The sequence below is a fragment of the Ursus americanus genome, chromosome 26 (assembly GCF_024610735.1).
Source record: "Ursus americanus isolate L20-20 chromosome 26, mUrsAme1.1.p, whole genome shotgun sequence".
Taxonomy (NCBI): Eukaryota; Metazoa; Chordata; class Mammalia; order Carnivora; family Ursidae; genus Ursus; species Ursus americanus.
Genome location: NC_142152.1, coordinates 39,624,290 through 39,640,689, shown reverse-complemented (window position 1 = coordinate 39,640,689; position 16,400 = coordinate 39,624,290).

The window sequence follows — 16,400 nt, the reverse complement described above, 5'->3', positions numbered from 1 at the left end:
TCTTCATCAGACTGGATTGGACATTTGATTGGATGTGTTCTCCCAATAAAGAGTGAGGAGGAAAAAAGAGGCATACATGTGCAAGCACTTTTTCAGACTTGCTTGTATCACAAATGCTGACATCCCATTAGTCAAAATAAGTCACGTGTCTGAAAGATACCCCAACTGTTGATGGAAGGAGCTCAAAAGTTCATTGCAAGGGGCATGAATACAGAAAGGATAAAGAATTTGGGCTGTTAATGTAAATGATATCTCACAAATTCCAGAGAATTCACCAGTCCTGAAGTTCACTTATGGAACTCAGTCCTATTAGGACCAGCAAAATTTAGGGTTTATGTCTTATTCTTCTCTGAATGATTTGTTGCACTAGAAAGTAAGTATGTGCACAAAATATAGGCAAATGCGTGTGTGTGTGTGTGTGTGTGTGTGTGTGCACCATACAATCCTAAGTGATCCTTTGTAGAGGAGTATAAAAATGTACATGTAGGAAAAATCATAAAATACAAGAAATGGAAACCAAAAAGAAAGAACTAAGCGTGGTGCAAAGAAAATAGAAAGAGCAATAAATCCAAATCTATCAGTAATGGCAAGACATGTGAATAAATTAAATTTACCTCTGGAAAGAAAGAGCCAGGGACTGAGTTAAAATAAAAAAAGGAAATACAAAAAGAAAGCTTGACTTACTGTTAGTACTTAATGCAGTTAAAACAGAAAAGCACAAGGTGTTTCAAAAGAAAAGTGTGAAAAATATATTCCAGATAAAAATACAATGCATTTTATAGTAATATTAATATAGGCTAAAAAATTCAAGATGAAAAGTTGCTAAAAGGACAGAGTGGGATATTCTTTTTAAAAAATATTTAATTAATTTATTTATTTGACAGAGACAGAAAGAGAGAGAGTACAAGCAGGGGGAGCAGCAGAGGGAGAGGGAGAAGCATGCTCCCCACTTGAGCAGAGAGCCTGATGCAGGGTTCGATCCCAGGACCCTGAAATCATGACCTGAGCCAAAGGGCAGATGCTTAACCGCCTGACCAACCCGGGCTCCCCAGAGTGTAATATTTCTTATAAGTACAAGATACACTATGCCAAGAAGATATAAGAACATAAACTTTCATGCAGCTAATAGTATAAGTTCAAAAAAATATAGAACAATACTGTTTGGGATGCAAGGAGAAATTGATAAATATATAATCACGGCAGGAAATGCTAATATTTTTCAGATATAGAAGTAGAGATAAATAAATATGGAAATACAATATTTAATTAACACATTTAAGTTGCTGCATCAAATACTACAGATAATGTATATCTGTGTATATATAACGTATGTGTATGTGTATGTATACACTCACAGATACACATACAAGATACTCATGAATGTATGTATTCAACAGATCAAAATAAATGTTTTAAAGATTTTATTTATTTGTTTGAGAGAGAGAGAGAGCATGAGCAGGGGGCGTGGAGGGTTGGGGAGGGGCAAAAGGAGAGGGAGAAGCAGACAGCCTGCTGAGCAGGGAGCCTGACATGGGTCTCGATCCCAGGACCCTGAGATCATGACCTGAGCTGAAGGCAGACGCTTAACCAACTGAGCCACCCAGGTGCCCCTAAAATAATTTTTTAAAAAATGCTCAGTGAACCCTCTCAGTATTTTAACAGGTACTAGGTAATGAAAGATCTCCAATTTTTTAAAAAAGCAAACAAATTACAGATTTCATTCACTGAGAATATGACCATAATACTGAATAAAAATATCTATCTATATCTATCTATCTCTCTCTCCATATATAGAAGCCACTTTCCTCCAAGTTGTTTTTTTTTTCCTTTAAATCTCTCTAGTTAAACAGATTTATCTGTGGGCAGAGAATATTTTTAGATTCTATATTCCCTGACCTCCCTTTTTCCATCAAGACCAGTGCTAGGGTTAAATAGATACTCAAAAAAATTCCTTATCAACACAGTTAGACATATAAATAATGCTGTTTAGGACTTGTGTATTTGCATGTTTTGCACAGAGGGAGACCATATAGAATTTTGGTCTTTCTGGGTTTACCATAAAACCTCAGGAACTAATAATAGGGTCAGGAATTTAGGCTCAGGCACTGGGGCTCTGGCTAGTTTTATGTGTTAACTTGGTTGGACTAGAACACCCAGTTATTTACACAAACGCTGATCTAGGTGTTGCTATGGAGATGTTTTGTAGATGTGGTTAATTCCTGCAATTGGTTGATTTTTAAGTAAAGGAGATTATCCCTGATAACGTAGGTGGGCCTCCTCTGAGGGGAATAATGCCTGAGTTTCCAGTCTGTCAGCCTGCCTTGGAATTTCCGACTTGCCAGCACTCATCATTGTAGGCACCTATATCTTGAAACCTGTATGTGCGTGTGTGTGTGTGTTGTGTGTGTGTGTGTTGTGTGTGTGTTGTGTGTGTGTATCCTATTGATTCTGTTCCCCTGCAGAATTCTGGCAGATGCAGTCTTCACCGTCTTTAAGATATCTTTCTTTCAAAGGTATTCATTAGAGTCAATTCACTGGGGTAGAAACAACATGGTCTTTAGAATTGTATTGTCCTGTGCTCGAATCCTGCCTACTCTACCAGCAAGCCACATGGCTATAACAGGGCACTTAAACTTCTGAGACCCAGTTCCTGTATAAAGAAAATGAGAATATAATATCTTCCCCATAGTTATTTTTTAATGAAATAAGAGCAATAAATCTAATGTATTTGAGAGAGGTTAGTATTGTGTTTGGGGTTCAAGAACTCCTTGTTTTCTAACCTGGCCTTAAAATCTGCTTAAACTTAAATTCAATATATAAAAATCTGTGCATCTGGGTGCTTGGAAAGTCAGGCCGCAAGATAAAGGGGACATTGTGTGAGAGGGCTGATGTTTACATTCACGCGATGCAGATCTGAAATCTGGACAGTCATCATTCTGTGATATGGCAGGATTTGTTTCCAGCATATGGAATTAAAGGAAAGCATGTGTCATAGTTATTTATCTTCAGAATTCTCAAAAATGATTTTTAAACAATGGGATGGGCTGCTCTTAAAAAGTCACTGCCATCTATGTGCTCGTTAATATGCACGCTAGTTGTTCTAAATACCTACGTCATCAAATAGTTCCCTACATTGCCTGGAGCGCCGTGTGCACATGCACTCACCAGTGTGGCCCTGCCTGTAGAAGTTGTGAGTCTCTGCAGTCGAGGCTCTGCTAAAACGTGCTTAGTATGTAGAGTAAGCAAAATATAATCTCTTCTGGGTTTCTGGGGACCGGTGACTTGATCTATGTAGGGCAGGGGAGGAACAAGTGTCGAGCAAGAGACACAAGTTCACTGTCTCATTGTGTTCTGTTTTTATTTTGGTTTCAGAGAATAGAAATGGCCTCAGAGTCAGGGAGGGGCGGTCCGGCAGTGATAAAAAAATAGCAAAGCCGGTGAGACCTGGCCAGGCCGTGGCTGCAAGAGGCTTAGTGTCGAGCCACATACCTCACAGGAAAGGTACTTCTTCGTCACAGTAAGGACTGCTGTCATTCAAACTCCTAGAGGTGACCTGGTGTCAGGTCATTTGCAAACAGCAAAATGATCTGCTGTAGGGTTACGGACACTGACTTAGGATGTCAGCAGTTCAGAATTCAGTTTCTAGTCCTACCTAGTGCCAGGTCATGATACTGGCTGGAGACAGATCTTCCAAGCGTTGGTTCCCTTGAGTATGATACAAGTGCGATTATCACAGTAACAAATGATACAAACGCTGAACAGTGGTGTATGCACCAAGGGCCCCGTGACACCTTGGGGGGAACTTGGGGAGCATAAGTGTGTTGCTTGCTGTGCAAATATGGACATCCTGGATTCATTTCTGTTTTGCAGGTAGATATTGGAATATGGGTTAGGCATGGACAGCTCTAAGTAGGGGGACCTTGGCTGAAGAAGACCATGTATTAAGGTCTAGCATTTGGATTATGTCTAGGAGTTAAAAGTGATCTTTCCTGATGCACAAGGCATAGAAGGAAAGTAACAGGAGGTGGGTGGGCTTGAGGCCTGAGTCGGGGCTGAACCATCACAGCTGGAATGGTGGGCTGCATTATTGAGAAGAATGAGGGACAAGTTGTGTCATCTTCGCACCTCTCTGCCTGGCAAGTACCCTGCTCATGTTGGAACAGAGATGAAGGGATAAGGGTCTCTATTCAGACATTGCTGAAGAAGGGTGCAGTGAATGATTGGGGAGAGGCAGCAAGGCTGGCTTGATATTAAGGGTGAAGGAGGAGGGTCAGAGGCTTCTCATCACTGCCTTAGAGAGCAGGCAGTGGGGGTGGGAAAGGTAAGCCTGGGAAGAGGATCTGGTTTGGATAGAGAGCCGCGTGGTGCGACGTCCTGATGGCTAAGTCACACTGCCATCCACGCAAAGATGGATTTATTAAGTTCTTCCTGAGTCCTACATGCCATAGGGAGAGCTCGTGTACCTGTCATCTCATGCTGCAAAGAAGGTGCTATTCTTAGAATATATTTTTGAGGATAAATTATTAAGTCAGTCTTTAAAATGAGTAATGGCGCTTTTCCCTGCCTGTATAGCTTTAAATGGCTCAATTTCACCGCTCCTCAGTGTCTCCGTCTGTAAAACTGGAGTATTGGGGGGAAATCACTTCTTTGAAATCAAGAGCTTGCGTAATTAAGCCTAGATCTATAACCAGCTATGTTTCTCAGTCACTGATTGTCAAATTTACCCCCAAACTCAGTGGCTTGAAATAACATTTATTATTGTTCTCAATTCTATGGGGCAGCTGGGTGGCTCCGGGTCTCAGCTGGGCTCACTCAAGCGTCGACCGTCAGCTGCAGGTTGAGGTCAGCCAGCTGTCAGCTGGTTTAGGTTGGCCTCGGCCGGGACAACTGGGGCAGCCTGGCTCGGCCCTAGCGGGCTGACCCGGCCGTGATCTCATGGTGATTGCGGAGGAGGAAGAGAGGAAGAAGAAGTGGGCAAGAGGTTTTTTGAAAAGTTTGGGCTTGCTTCTAGTTTTCTAACATCCTTTGTGTAAAACGAGTCACAAACAAGTCCTGAAGCCCGAGTCCAGGAGTCGAGCAGACGATCTCATCCAAAGAATGCGAGGTTGCTACAAAGTTTTATAGCAAAGCCCACAGATTGTTGAGGAAGGGGAGAAGTGTGTCTTATCGTTGCGAAGAATCTACTGTGGTCACTTGAAACAAGTGCCTTTCCCCCGCCCCGCCCAAATTCCCTTCACCCTTGCCCTCTCAACAGTGGGCCAAGCCCTAGCATTTCACTCTCGGAAATCCACCATGTGATAAAGGCTCAAACATCAAAGGCATTGTCGTTTCCTATTATAGTTACAATAGACAATTTTTATCTTTCTTTAGTGTTTTACTACTTACATCTTGGCTTGGAAGACAGCGTTCAAATCAAAACTATACTAGCCAAAATCTTGTCAGTAGCAGGAAAACAAAGGAAATACAGGGAATTCTACAAGACAGTATAAGAGAGCCAAATTTCTGGTCGTGAGTGTGTTTGTATTGGAATGTGTGGCTCTGAGCTTGTCAGGGGGCTCACATTTGTGCCTCCTGAGTGTGTGTACATGTGTGTGTGTGTGTCATATGCCACACATTACTGATGTCTTTTATCTCTCCCTTTATGTGAGTGGATATAATTCAATGGCCATTGCAATGCAGCTGTCAGCACCATCATTTGATGAACAAAGCCATATTTTGCAACTATGGCATGACGTAACCAAAGGCTATATTTGCTTATGCACAAACCCACACCCCTCTTTTGACCATAGCAACTCGGCACTAGTTACAAAATTAAAAACATAAATTGCACGAGCAACCCCAGTGAGTTGCATTTAATAAGTCCTTGGCTGGTGCCAGAAATATGTTATAACTGACTAATAATAATGAAAGAAGCAGCTCTGAACTGAAACTCTGAGCAGTTGCAGAGCTTGAAGTTTCTGTCTCACAAGTGTCACTTTGCTTCAGCAGAGGTGGGTAGCTCTGGGAGAGTCCCATCACAATGAGTTTCAACTTGACGGTGAGATCTCAGTCTTGGATGGTTAAGGTCTCTTACAGGGAGGCTGGATTCATGAAATTAGAAATGGCTTCAATTCTGACAGCAGGCAGACCTGGGTCAGATATCAGCTTCACTAATTCTGTGACTTTGGACCTTTTGAACCTTCACATGTCAATGAGGGATAAAGAATTGGCCTCAATGTTGGACATGAAGTGACTCAGCAGATTGTGCTCAATCCTAGTGTTTTCAGACAAATGCATAGCTTACTCACTCAACCCATATTTTCTGAGCACCCTGTGTCAGGCCGTGGTGATTGGTTGCCCTGCATTTATCCCCAACCCCTTTTGCCTCACTCACCTCCAGCCTGCCTGTGTCAAGGAGTAGCCAGTTACTCAATTATATATAATAAAAGAGAAATCTATTGAATGGCTTTTGGGAAGGAGGATTCTTACCCAATGAAAGGAGAGGGGCTCATGAGGTTAGCCATTTTTCACCCTGGTCAGCCCTTCCTGTCCATCTTTGGCTGTGCTTATGTGGGGATATGACACTTAGAGCTGTGGCAGCCACCTTGGAACCATGTGGTAACAAGCTTAGGCATGAAAACCATCATGCTAAGCATGCTGGAGATGAGGGATGGAACACAGTGGGTTCCCGGAGATTTCACTGAGTTGACCTACCAATCATAGAATAACTTAACTTTAAATTTCCTGATACATAGGGGTGCCTGGATGGCTCAGTCAGTTGAATGTCTAACTCTTGGTTTTGGCTCAGGTCATGATCTCAGGGTTGTGAGATTGAGCCCCACATTGGGCTCTCTGCTCAGTGTAGAGTCTGCTTAAGATTCTCTGTGTCCCTCTTTCTCTACCCCTCCCTCACTCTGTTTCTATCTCTCTTTCAAACCTGCAGACAGAGGCCCTACTAACCAACATAATCGTGTTGCAGGCAGTGTGCTAGGCTCATAGCTAAGCAAAGCATTCGTGTTTCCTGTCCCAGTGGTGACTCCAGGCCTGCAGGAGTTGCAAGTGTTACAGAGAATGGGGACAATTGAGGTAAGAAAGCCAGGGATGCCTCCAAGCCAGGCCTTGCAGGCTATGGTTAATTATTCTGCACTTTATCCTCAATAAAATGGAAACACATTGAGGCATGTTAAGTAGGGCAGTCTCTTGATTTGATGTTTTACAGGAGATCAGCTGTAATATCTTACAGAGATTTCACAAATGAAGATACACAGAGATCCAATATTCTCATGAAAAGAAACTCAACATTAGCTATCAGGAAAATAAAAATTAAGACTACAAGGAGATATTTATTACAACACATCCACAAAGGTGACCTAAATTTAAAAAACAGCTGGTATCCAGAAGATGCTATGGTATTTGGACTCCAAGCAGAAAGTGAATAAGTCTCCTCTCCATGACTATGGCACATAGAGAGGATGAGGGCCTCTTGGAGGGCGGGTCTACAGGATTCCAAAGACACAGAGAGCTGCAGCAACATGCACTCATCCCCAGCACTGCTCTGGAGAGACATGAGCTATGGGAACAGACTCAACATTTATGGACTATGATGAAGTCAGAGTGATCTCTGACACACTCTGTCTCAACCAGTAAGCAAGGTCAACATCAACAGGGACAAGTCATGCTGAGAGTATGGACCCTCTCTTATTATAATGTGGTAAGGATGACACTTTATCTCTGTGCTCTTCCATAACTGATGGTTATAATGAGGAAAGCATCAGACAAATCCCAGGTCAAGACGTTTTACAAATACGCGACTAGTAATCCTCAAAACTGTCAAGGTCATCAAAGCAAGGCAAGTTTGAGAAACTGTCACAGTCTAGAGTGGCTGAAACAGACTTGAAAATGAAATGTAATATGGTACCCTGGGTAGGATCCTGGTACACAAAAACAAAAAGGAAATGAGGAAAACATGAGAAATAAAGTACGGACTTCAGTTAGCAATACTATATCAATATTGGTACACTCATTTATTGTGGCAAATTTAGCACATTGTTGTAAGATGTTAATGACAGGGAAGACTAAGTGTGGGTATGTAGGAACTCTGTACTATCGTGGCAATAATTTTGTAAATTTGAAACTGTTCTCATTTTTCAAGAGTTCTATTTTTAAAAAGCTGCATAAGAATAAAAACACTTTACATACAAAGAGACAAATTTTAAAATAATGAGTTTTTTTCAGAAATTATGCAAGCCTGAAGACAATTGAATGACATATTTAAATGCCAAAAGGAAAAATAAATCAACCCAAAGTTCTATATCCATAGAAACGAACTTTCAAAATGAAGATGTGAAATCAAGATGTGAGGCTAAGCGTCTAGATCAATAGAAGAGAACAGATAAACCAGAAGTAAACCCCCACATACTTCATGCAATTATTTCCAACAATGGACTGAATAGGCAACAGACAGCCTTTTCAACCAGTGGTACTAGAACAGTTTGGGAATTTGAGAAGGAATAAAACCTTGATGCTTAGCTCACACCAGAAACAAAAATTAAATTGCCATAGATGGTAGAAATCCATGTAAACTACGAAACTATACAATTTTTAGAAGAAATGTAGAAAAACTATTTGCAAATGAGGTAAGCAAATATGTCATTGACAAAGCATAAAAGAAAAAAATGATGGCTTAAAAACATCTGTTCTTTGAAATAAATCAGTGAGAAAATAAAAAGGTAAGGTAGACACTGGGAGAAAGTACGTACAATACATATATCTGACAAAGGACTGGTATCCAGACAATATGGAGAACCCCCACAACTGAATTCTGATGAAACGATCAACTCACTTTAAAAATGAGTACAAGTTTTGTACAAAGATTTCACAAGTGAAGATACACAGAGATCCGGTATTCTCATGACAAGAAGCTCAACATTAGCTATTAGGAAAATAAAAATTAAGACTACAAGGAGATATTTATTACAATACATCCACAGAGGTGACCTAAATTTATAAACAGACAATACAAGTTTCTTATAAAGCTGAAATATACACATATCAGCAAATCTTATTTTATGAACTTATGAACTTAAGAAAAATGAAAACATTTGTCCATGTTCAGCACACCCATAACAGATTTATTCTTAACAAATGAAACCCAGAAATAGTCCAGGCCTGCACCAGGTGGATGTGTGAACAAATAACGTTATCCATACAATGGAATATTACTCAGTAATGAAGAGTAGCAAAGTGTTGATACTTAAAGACACAAGGGAGAAGCTAAACACATTATGTAAGCCAAAGAAGCCAGACACAGAGGGTATATCCTCTGTGTCTGTTATCTGGAATTCTGGAGAAAGGCAAAAAGCTATCTAGAATGGCAGACAGTTAAGTAGTGGCAGCCTAAGGCTGAGTGTGGGTCGACTGAAAAGATGCATGAGAGAATTTGGGGGCAATGAAAATGTTCTCATGTTTGTGGTGGTGGTTTTTCCAACCTCACTGAGCTGTGTTTAAGACAGTTGCATATTTAATGTAATATATGCCTCAATAAGTTGATTCAAAATTATATTGGGTCTGGATTGTGGAGGGAATATGACCTCTATGGGCACAGAGCAGTTTTATTTATTGCTGTTGGTTCAGACCCACAACAGGGTCTGCTACACAGTAGATAGTTAATATATGTTTGTGGACCACATGGATTAGTAAGTGAATTAGGGAAGAAATATTAGCGGGAGGGTTTTGAACTCTTGTTGCAAAATCAGACCCATTTTCCCATTTTGTGGAGTAGCATCATAAGATTGTTCCCCAGGTGGGGTGAGGGTGGCCGTGTGGCAGGGGGATTTTAGAGGTCATGTGTCTGAAATCAGCAAGACCCAGGGAAGACTATCTTAACAGTCCAGCTGTTAAGTCCAGTCCAGTCCACGATCTTCTCCCTCTGCCTGGATGGATCTTGAGTAACATGGTCAGGAGAGTGATGGTTGCTGAGAAACTTGACCCATGACAGGAGGCCAACCTCTCTCTCTCCCTGCGCACCCCCCCCCCCATTTCTCGCTCTCTCTTTCTGTCTTTCTCTGACTGATTAAACCAAAAGATGTTATTAGAACTTTCCTACCAAATGCAAATTCAAAACTTTGGGCATTTCTGCCTCACCTTTAAGAGAAACAGTGTTATTGCCTTCATAAGTGGAAGCAGCAAATCAGAAATTAGAAAGAAGGCAAGCTGACAGTGATTGATGCCCAAGGCTTTCTCCTGATTCGTTGATTAAACTCATCAATCTATATGCAGAAGATGTGTCCAAGGCAAATGGAGGCAACCAGCCTTAACGGATCTGGTTGTCAGAAAAGGAGACTCTCAGCTTGGTGGTGTGAAGAACACATGGGGAAAAAGAAAGGTGTACCAGGAGAATGTTTACCTCCAAGCGGGAGAAGCTCCAGGGACAGAGGGTGCCCCCAGGAGGAGCCCCGAATGTGTGTGATGAAGGGGTGGAGATCTGGGGGATGAATGCTTCCCTGGAGAGTCCAAAAGCTTTGCTGAGTTTCGCCTTGGGAACTTGGAAGGTCTCTAGAGAACGTAGGACCTGAAACAAACCCTTTCCTCTTTTTTTCCCCCTTATTTGCTGATTTAACTCTTTCTCAGCTTATTAGGCACAGACCTAGACTTGCCTTCCTGCAGCTTTCGCTGCTGTCCTTCCCTCAGTCCCACTGTCCCATCCCTCATGAGGCTGGGTCAGGAGAGACTTCTGTCTGCTTGCGTGGGGGCCTATGCTTACCCCTCCTGTGGCACCGACCCCTTGTGTGGGGACTCTCTGGTCTTTGAATGTTTGCCTTGCTGTTAGATGTCAGGCCTTTTGAGGACAGAAAGCTAGTTCTGTTCATTACTTCCTTGCAAGTATCTATTATGGTGATTGACACAATATGGGAACTCACTGCCTCTGTGGTGAGGGAATTGTTTCTTCACTGGTTCTCAGGAGTTTGCCTCTATTAATAGGTCTTGTTAGTAGATTCTTCCTCAATACTTGGCAGCCTCTGTCGTCCCCTCCCAAATTAACTTCTTAGGGTTACTGCATTAAATTCTTACAAATTGGGTGGTCTACATCAACAGAAATTTATTCTCTCATGGGGTGTCTGGGTGGGTCAGTCAGTTAAGGGTCCGACTCTTGATTGGCTCAGGTCCTGATCTCAGGGTCTGTGAGCAATGTGGAGTCTGCTTGAGATTCTCTCCCTTTGCCCCACCCCTCTCTCAAATAAATAAATAAAATGTTAAAAAAAAGAAATTTATTCTCTCACGATTCTGAGGGATAGGCATCTGAAATCAAGATGTTGGCATAGTCATACTCCCTCCAAGGACCATAGGAGAGAGACCTTTCTGGCCTTTTCCTATTTCCAGTGGTTCCAGGTGGCCTTGGCTTGTGGTGGCATCTCTGTGATCTATGGTTTTGACATTACCTGGCCTTCTCACCTGTGTGCCTCTGTCTTCTCCTTTTCTATCTCTTATAAGGACAGCTTGTCATGGGATTTAGGGCCCACCCTAATCCAGAATGTTCTCACCTCAAGGTTCTTACCTTCATTACAATTACAAAGGCCCTTCTTTCAAATAAGGTCACACTCTGAGGTTCTGAGTCCACCATTCAACCTACTATATCCCCTTCCCCCAGTCTAAGATTGCCATGTTTGTCACAGTCATGTGGTTTGGCCCGCATAGACTCCACCCTCAGTTCTAGAGGTGGGGACACAGGCTCAAGATAACCAGCATGGTCTGTCCTGTGGCCACAGGGACACCTACAGGTCACATGACCCCACTCGGGCCAAACAATGTCAGTGAGACTTGATTCCATTTGTTCTTCGTGGGAAGCAGATTCTTTCATTGTCACTGGAAATGTGGAAGAAAGCAGAGCCCTGGGACTTGCTGTCAGCCACAGTGGGACTCTAAAGACATAACCTACAGAAGAGTAGAATGGGGAAGGAGAGCCTACAAATGGAGGGGATGGGAGGGAGGAGAGAAGAAAGGGAGGGAGAAAGAGGGAAAGAGAATCAAGAAGTCAGGTGATTGGTCACATGATTCATTGAGGCCTGGGATAAAACCTCATTTGGTTTGTAATTAAACAGGTTACCTGGATTATTAGCCAATAAATCCTTTTGTGCTCAGTCAGTTCAGGTAAAGTGTTCTTACATTTACAACAGACGAGTCCTCTTTTATTTATACAAACTTTTGGGGGAAAGTTAGCTCGAGCTGTGGACTATTGCAGATGGTTACGCTGATGTCTGATATGCACATTAACTCTATTGTCTTTCCTATTATTAGGCATAGACCTTATTTTAAAACTTAATGCTAACGGTTTAAGTGAGATGCAAACCCTAGGGATGATGCTACCAATAACTTACATTCATTTTACTTCTAGTTATTTCTGTGTTTGTTCCATGACTGGTCTTACAGACATCAGCAGCATTTTCAAGGCCTTACTTAATTGAAAAATTTTCTTGAGGTTAGTGAAACTAACATTTAAGGGGTTTCTACTATGGGCCACGTGCATGGCTGGATGTTTTCAATAAACGATTACAAAACCACCTTGTATGTTAGGCACAACAGCTCATATTGGCGGGTGTAGGAATTGACCCTGACGATAGCTCATTGATGTGCTCAGGATTACCCAGCTGATATCCGATGGATCTAGGATACCAGCTCAGGTCTAGTACCACCTTAAATCCTATCAGTAAGACGGGGAAAAGTTGGGCAGAGAAGCCAAGTAGCAAAAGCCATTTCATAGTTTTCAGGGCACTTAGAGTTCAGTTAGGGATGTAACCCCAACACATATGATACAATCTATTCCAAAGAAAGAGCATCCAATCGGAAGTTGGAAAATGTGGAGTCTTGACTTGGCAAAGGATTCATAGTTGTGTTTTGAGGGTCTTGAAATCTCCCAAATTTTTACATAATTTTGTGGATGAGTGCCAATATACATTTCTTTCTAGGAAGACAGTTTATAGCTTTTTGGGTAGTCTTTTAGTTTCCGTAAACATTATAGACGAAGGTGGTCTTCAAGGAATGGTTGAGTCCAAGTAATATGCTAATTGAGAAACAAATTATGGAGAACTTTCTTGTGTGTCTTATTATCTCACAGAAAGTGAAATTCAAGTGAGCTGGAAAGCTTAGGGATGGCTACCATGAAGGATGACTGGATGGGAGGAAGCCACCTTGAGGGTGGGAATGAGAAAGGACAGCCCAGAGTCACATCATCTGGGTATTCGTGGAGCTCCCAGTCCCAGCCAAAGAGAAGAAAGATTTTGAATTACTGAGATAGCAAATAATTCACACAGGCAAGGGAAGAGTGATCTGTAGACTCCTCGTAATTCAGAGAAGGCTAACTTGCTGTCACCCGTGATGCCAGCTCAAAAGAAGATTGGCTTTAACTATAAGAAAAATTTGGCAAGTGGGAAGGAAAGAGTCAGTACTGTTAAACCTAGAGTGATCTTTTGGAGTAAAAATATGTATTAATAGGAAATCTTGTTCTTCTTTATTCATTTTAATGCACAATAAATAAATGTAGAAATCATGATGATGCATTGCCATGTCTTTCTCCAAAGTGTCTTCGTCATGTGTCCAGCCTTCCTCATCACCCCTGCGGATCCAATCCCTCTGCCCTCAGCTGCTCTTGGGTCGGCTGTTCCAGCAGCCTTCCTGCCATTCTCCCCACCTGCATTCTTTTCCCAGCCTGAGTGGTGGAATGTAGATGACTTGAGATCATCCATGAACACACAAGAGATTGTAACTTCTTAAAGGCAAAAGACATAGCCTCCTATGATGCTTGAGTTCCAGAATCTTCCCTCCACGTCCTTCTCTGTTCAAGCAAGCCATTTCCTTACTTAATCTTTTGTAGTGGAAGTGCAATGCTTGTCTTCTCACAAAGTCTTAACTTCTTAGCAATACTTACTCACCTTGGATGGCCTGTCCTTGCCTTCCTCTGCTTTCTCCTCTGTGCTCTACGAAATTCCCAGAAGGTTGGGGGAAGATGGCATGAGATACCCCAGTAAGGGACGGAGCCTGATTCACAGCAGGCATCAGACATGAAATAATCTTTGTGCTTTCTTGCCTCAGCCTGCAGGGGATACGAAGATGGAATCTTATCTACTCTGGCCATTTATTATTTTATTTCATGATTATTACTGTTATAGTTATTAGTAATTAGTAATGCTGTTATTATTTCCAGTATCCACCGTTGATTACATATTCTTTCTGTTAGTTTTAGCAACTTCTACTGTCACACAGCAGAAGAAATAATGTAACAACTACACTCAGACCAAAACGAAAAGTCTACTTCTTGCTGATAATCTTGAAACACTGTCTTTACATCTGCACTTTATGAGGATGGCTAACGTCTTTGTAGACAAAGCTCACGAGAGGACATTAAGAGGAAAATATAAAACACACACACAGACTTTGTGAGCAGCTACTCTGCATTCGGTATGAAATAAACATTCCTAGTTAATTGTCATAACAATACTACAAGGTCAATGCCGTTATTATACCTATTCTATTGATGTTAGAATGCTAACATCAGGTCAGAGAACGTGTTAAGAGGTGTTAAGATAGATGGCTTGCAAGTTCAAAGAGAAATAAGGACAAAAACCAGAAGCCTGCTTAATCTGTCAGCTTTCACGAAATTGACTTCAACTCGGCATCCTAAACTCGGAAAGCATCCCTGCCCTAGCCCGTGAGGTTATGTAATATACTAAAGCAATTTCCAACTGGCTTAACACATTCTCCTACAAACCAGTAAAATAACACTTGGCCTCCCCCACAATGTCTTAACCTTTCAGCCCGAAGGCCAGGCCTCTGATTTACACCGGCCCGTGGCCTCAGGGGCTCACCCATTCTCTGACCTGAGGACCTGCCTAAGAACCATCCCACGGACTAAAGGAAATTCTGGAGCCCAGGTTTTACTACTGAGCCAATGTCAGTTGTCAGGGCTGATTTATCCAGTTAAATGGATAATGATAGAGTAAGAGGCCTGCTTCCTTATCTTCCTGCTCCCCTCTCTCCGCTCCCATGATCCCCGCCCCCTCCACCTGAGCACTGCCCAATTAGTCTTGAAGCACAGCCTGTACACGTCTCCTTTTCTTCCTTCAGTTGGCCTTCGCATTGTTTGTCTTTCCTTCAGAACCTTGCCTTTCCAACTCTTGCCTCTGGCTATTGCCTCCTAACCTGTCTTGTTCAATATGGCAGCCGTATTTACATTTAAATTAATTTAAATGAAATAGAATTCAATACTCAGTTCCTCAGTCACACTGGCCACATTTCAAGCGCTCAGTGGCCACGTGTGGCTCCTGGCTACCATACTGGACAGTGAAAATATAGAACATCTCATCACTTCATCACTACAGAAAGTTCTATTGGATAATGCTGTCCTAAACCCTACTTACTAATCGGTTTCCAGCTTCTAAACAGCGTGAACCTTCTGAAGAGCATTCAGAGTGACCATTGGCATTTACAAGCAAAAGTTCAGTTCGCTTAGCATGGCAGTGGAAGCTTTTCTATTGGCTTCCGAATTACCTCGTTAGTCTCATTTGAGTTAAAATTACGGACTTTAGAAGGGGCTGATTTGGGGACAGGGTGGAAGAAGTGGGGATTCCATCTGAGCAGTATCTCTCCCATTGTTTTGGTGTCCACTTCAGGCTGGAACACCTCACATTTCCTTAGCTGTGTGCCTGGTTCCAAAGTTATTTTGAAACATGGTCAAATTGCATCACCCTCGTGCAGAGGCAAGGAAACAAATTTTGTGTGACATACTTTTGATTTTGCTTTTCCTCTCTGATCTGCCATCCTTCTCCCTCAGCCACTCACCTCCTCTTCCCAGCTTTTCCTTAACATTTCTTTTTCTCAGATGAACCCCTTTGTACACATATACCCAAGTATTCTCTTCCTGAAGGTGGCAAGTTGTGTCCTCATGAAATTATATCCATTTATAGATGCCATGCAGTTAGATTTTTCACCTCCAACTAAAATCATCTATTCATTCATATCTGCATTCATTCATTCATTCATTCATCCATTTGGTAAATATTTATTGAACATCTATTATATGCCAGACCCAATGATGTCAATAAGCAGCATCTGTGTGGTTTTCTGCATTCACCAAACTTATCCTCCAGAGAAGAAAATGATAGATGCCGCATACTTCTAAAAAACTAGTGTAGCTAGTCGAGTGTGGTGAGTGCTAAGAATAAGTACAATGAGTTAAACATGTAATAGGAGAAGCTAACCAGGGGGTTCAGGAAGTTTTACCCTCGGGGCTGCTTGTGAGTCAGGCAAACATCTGGAAAGGGTGGGTGGGGAGGCACATTGCATTTCAGATGGGGAAGCAACACCTGTGTCAGGGAGGAGCATACAATTTCCAAAGCACTTGCAGGAGACCGGAGTATTACAGGGCAGTG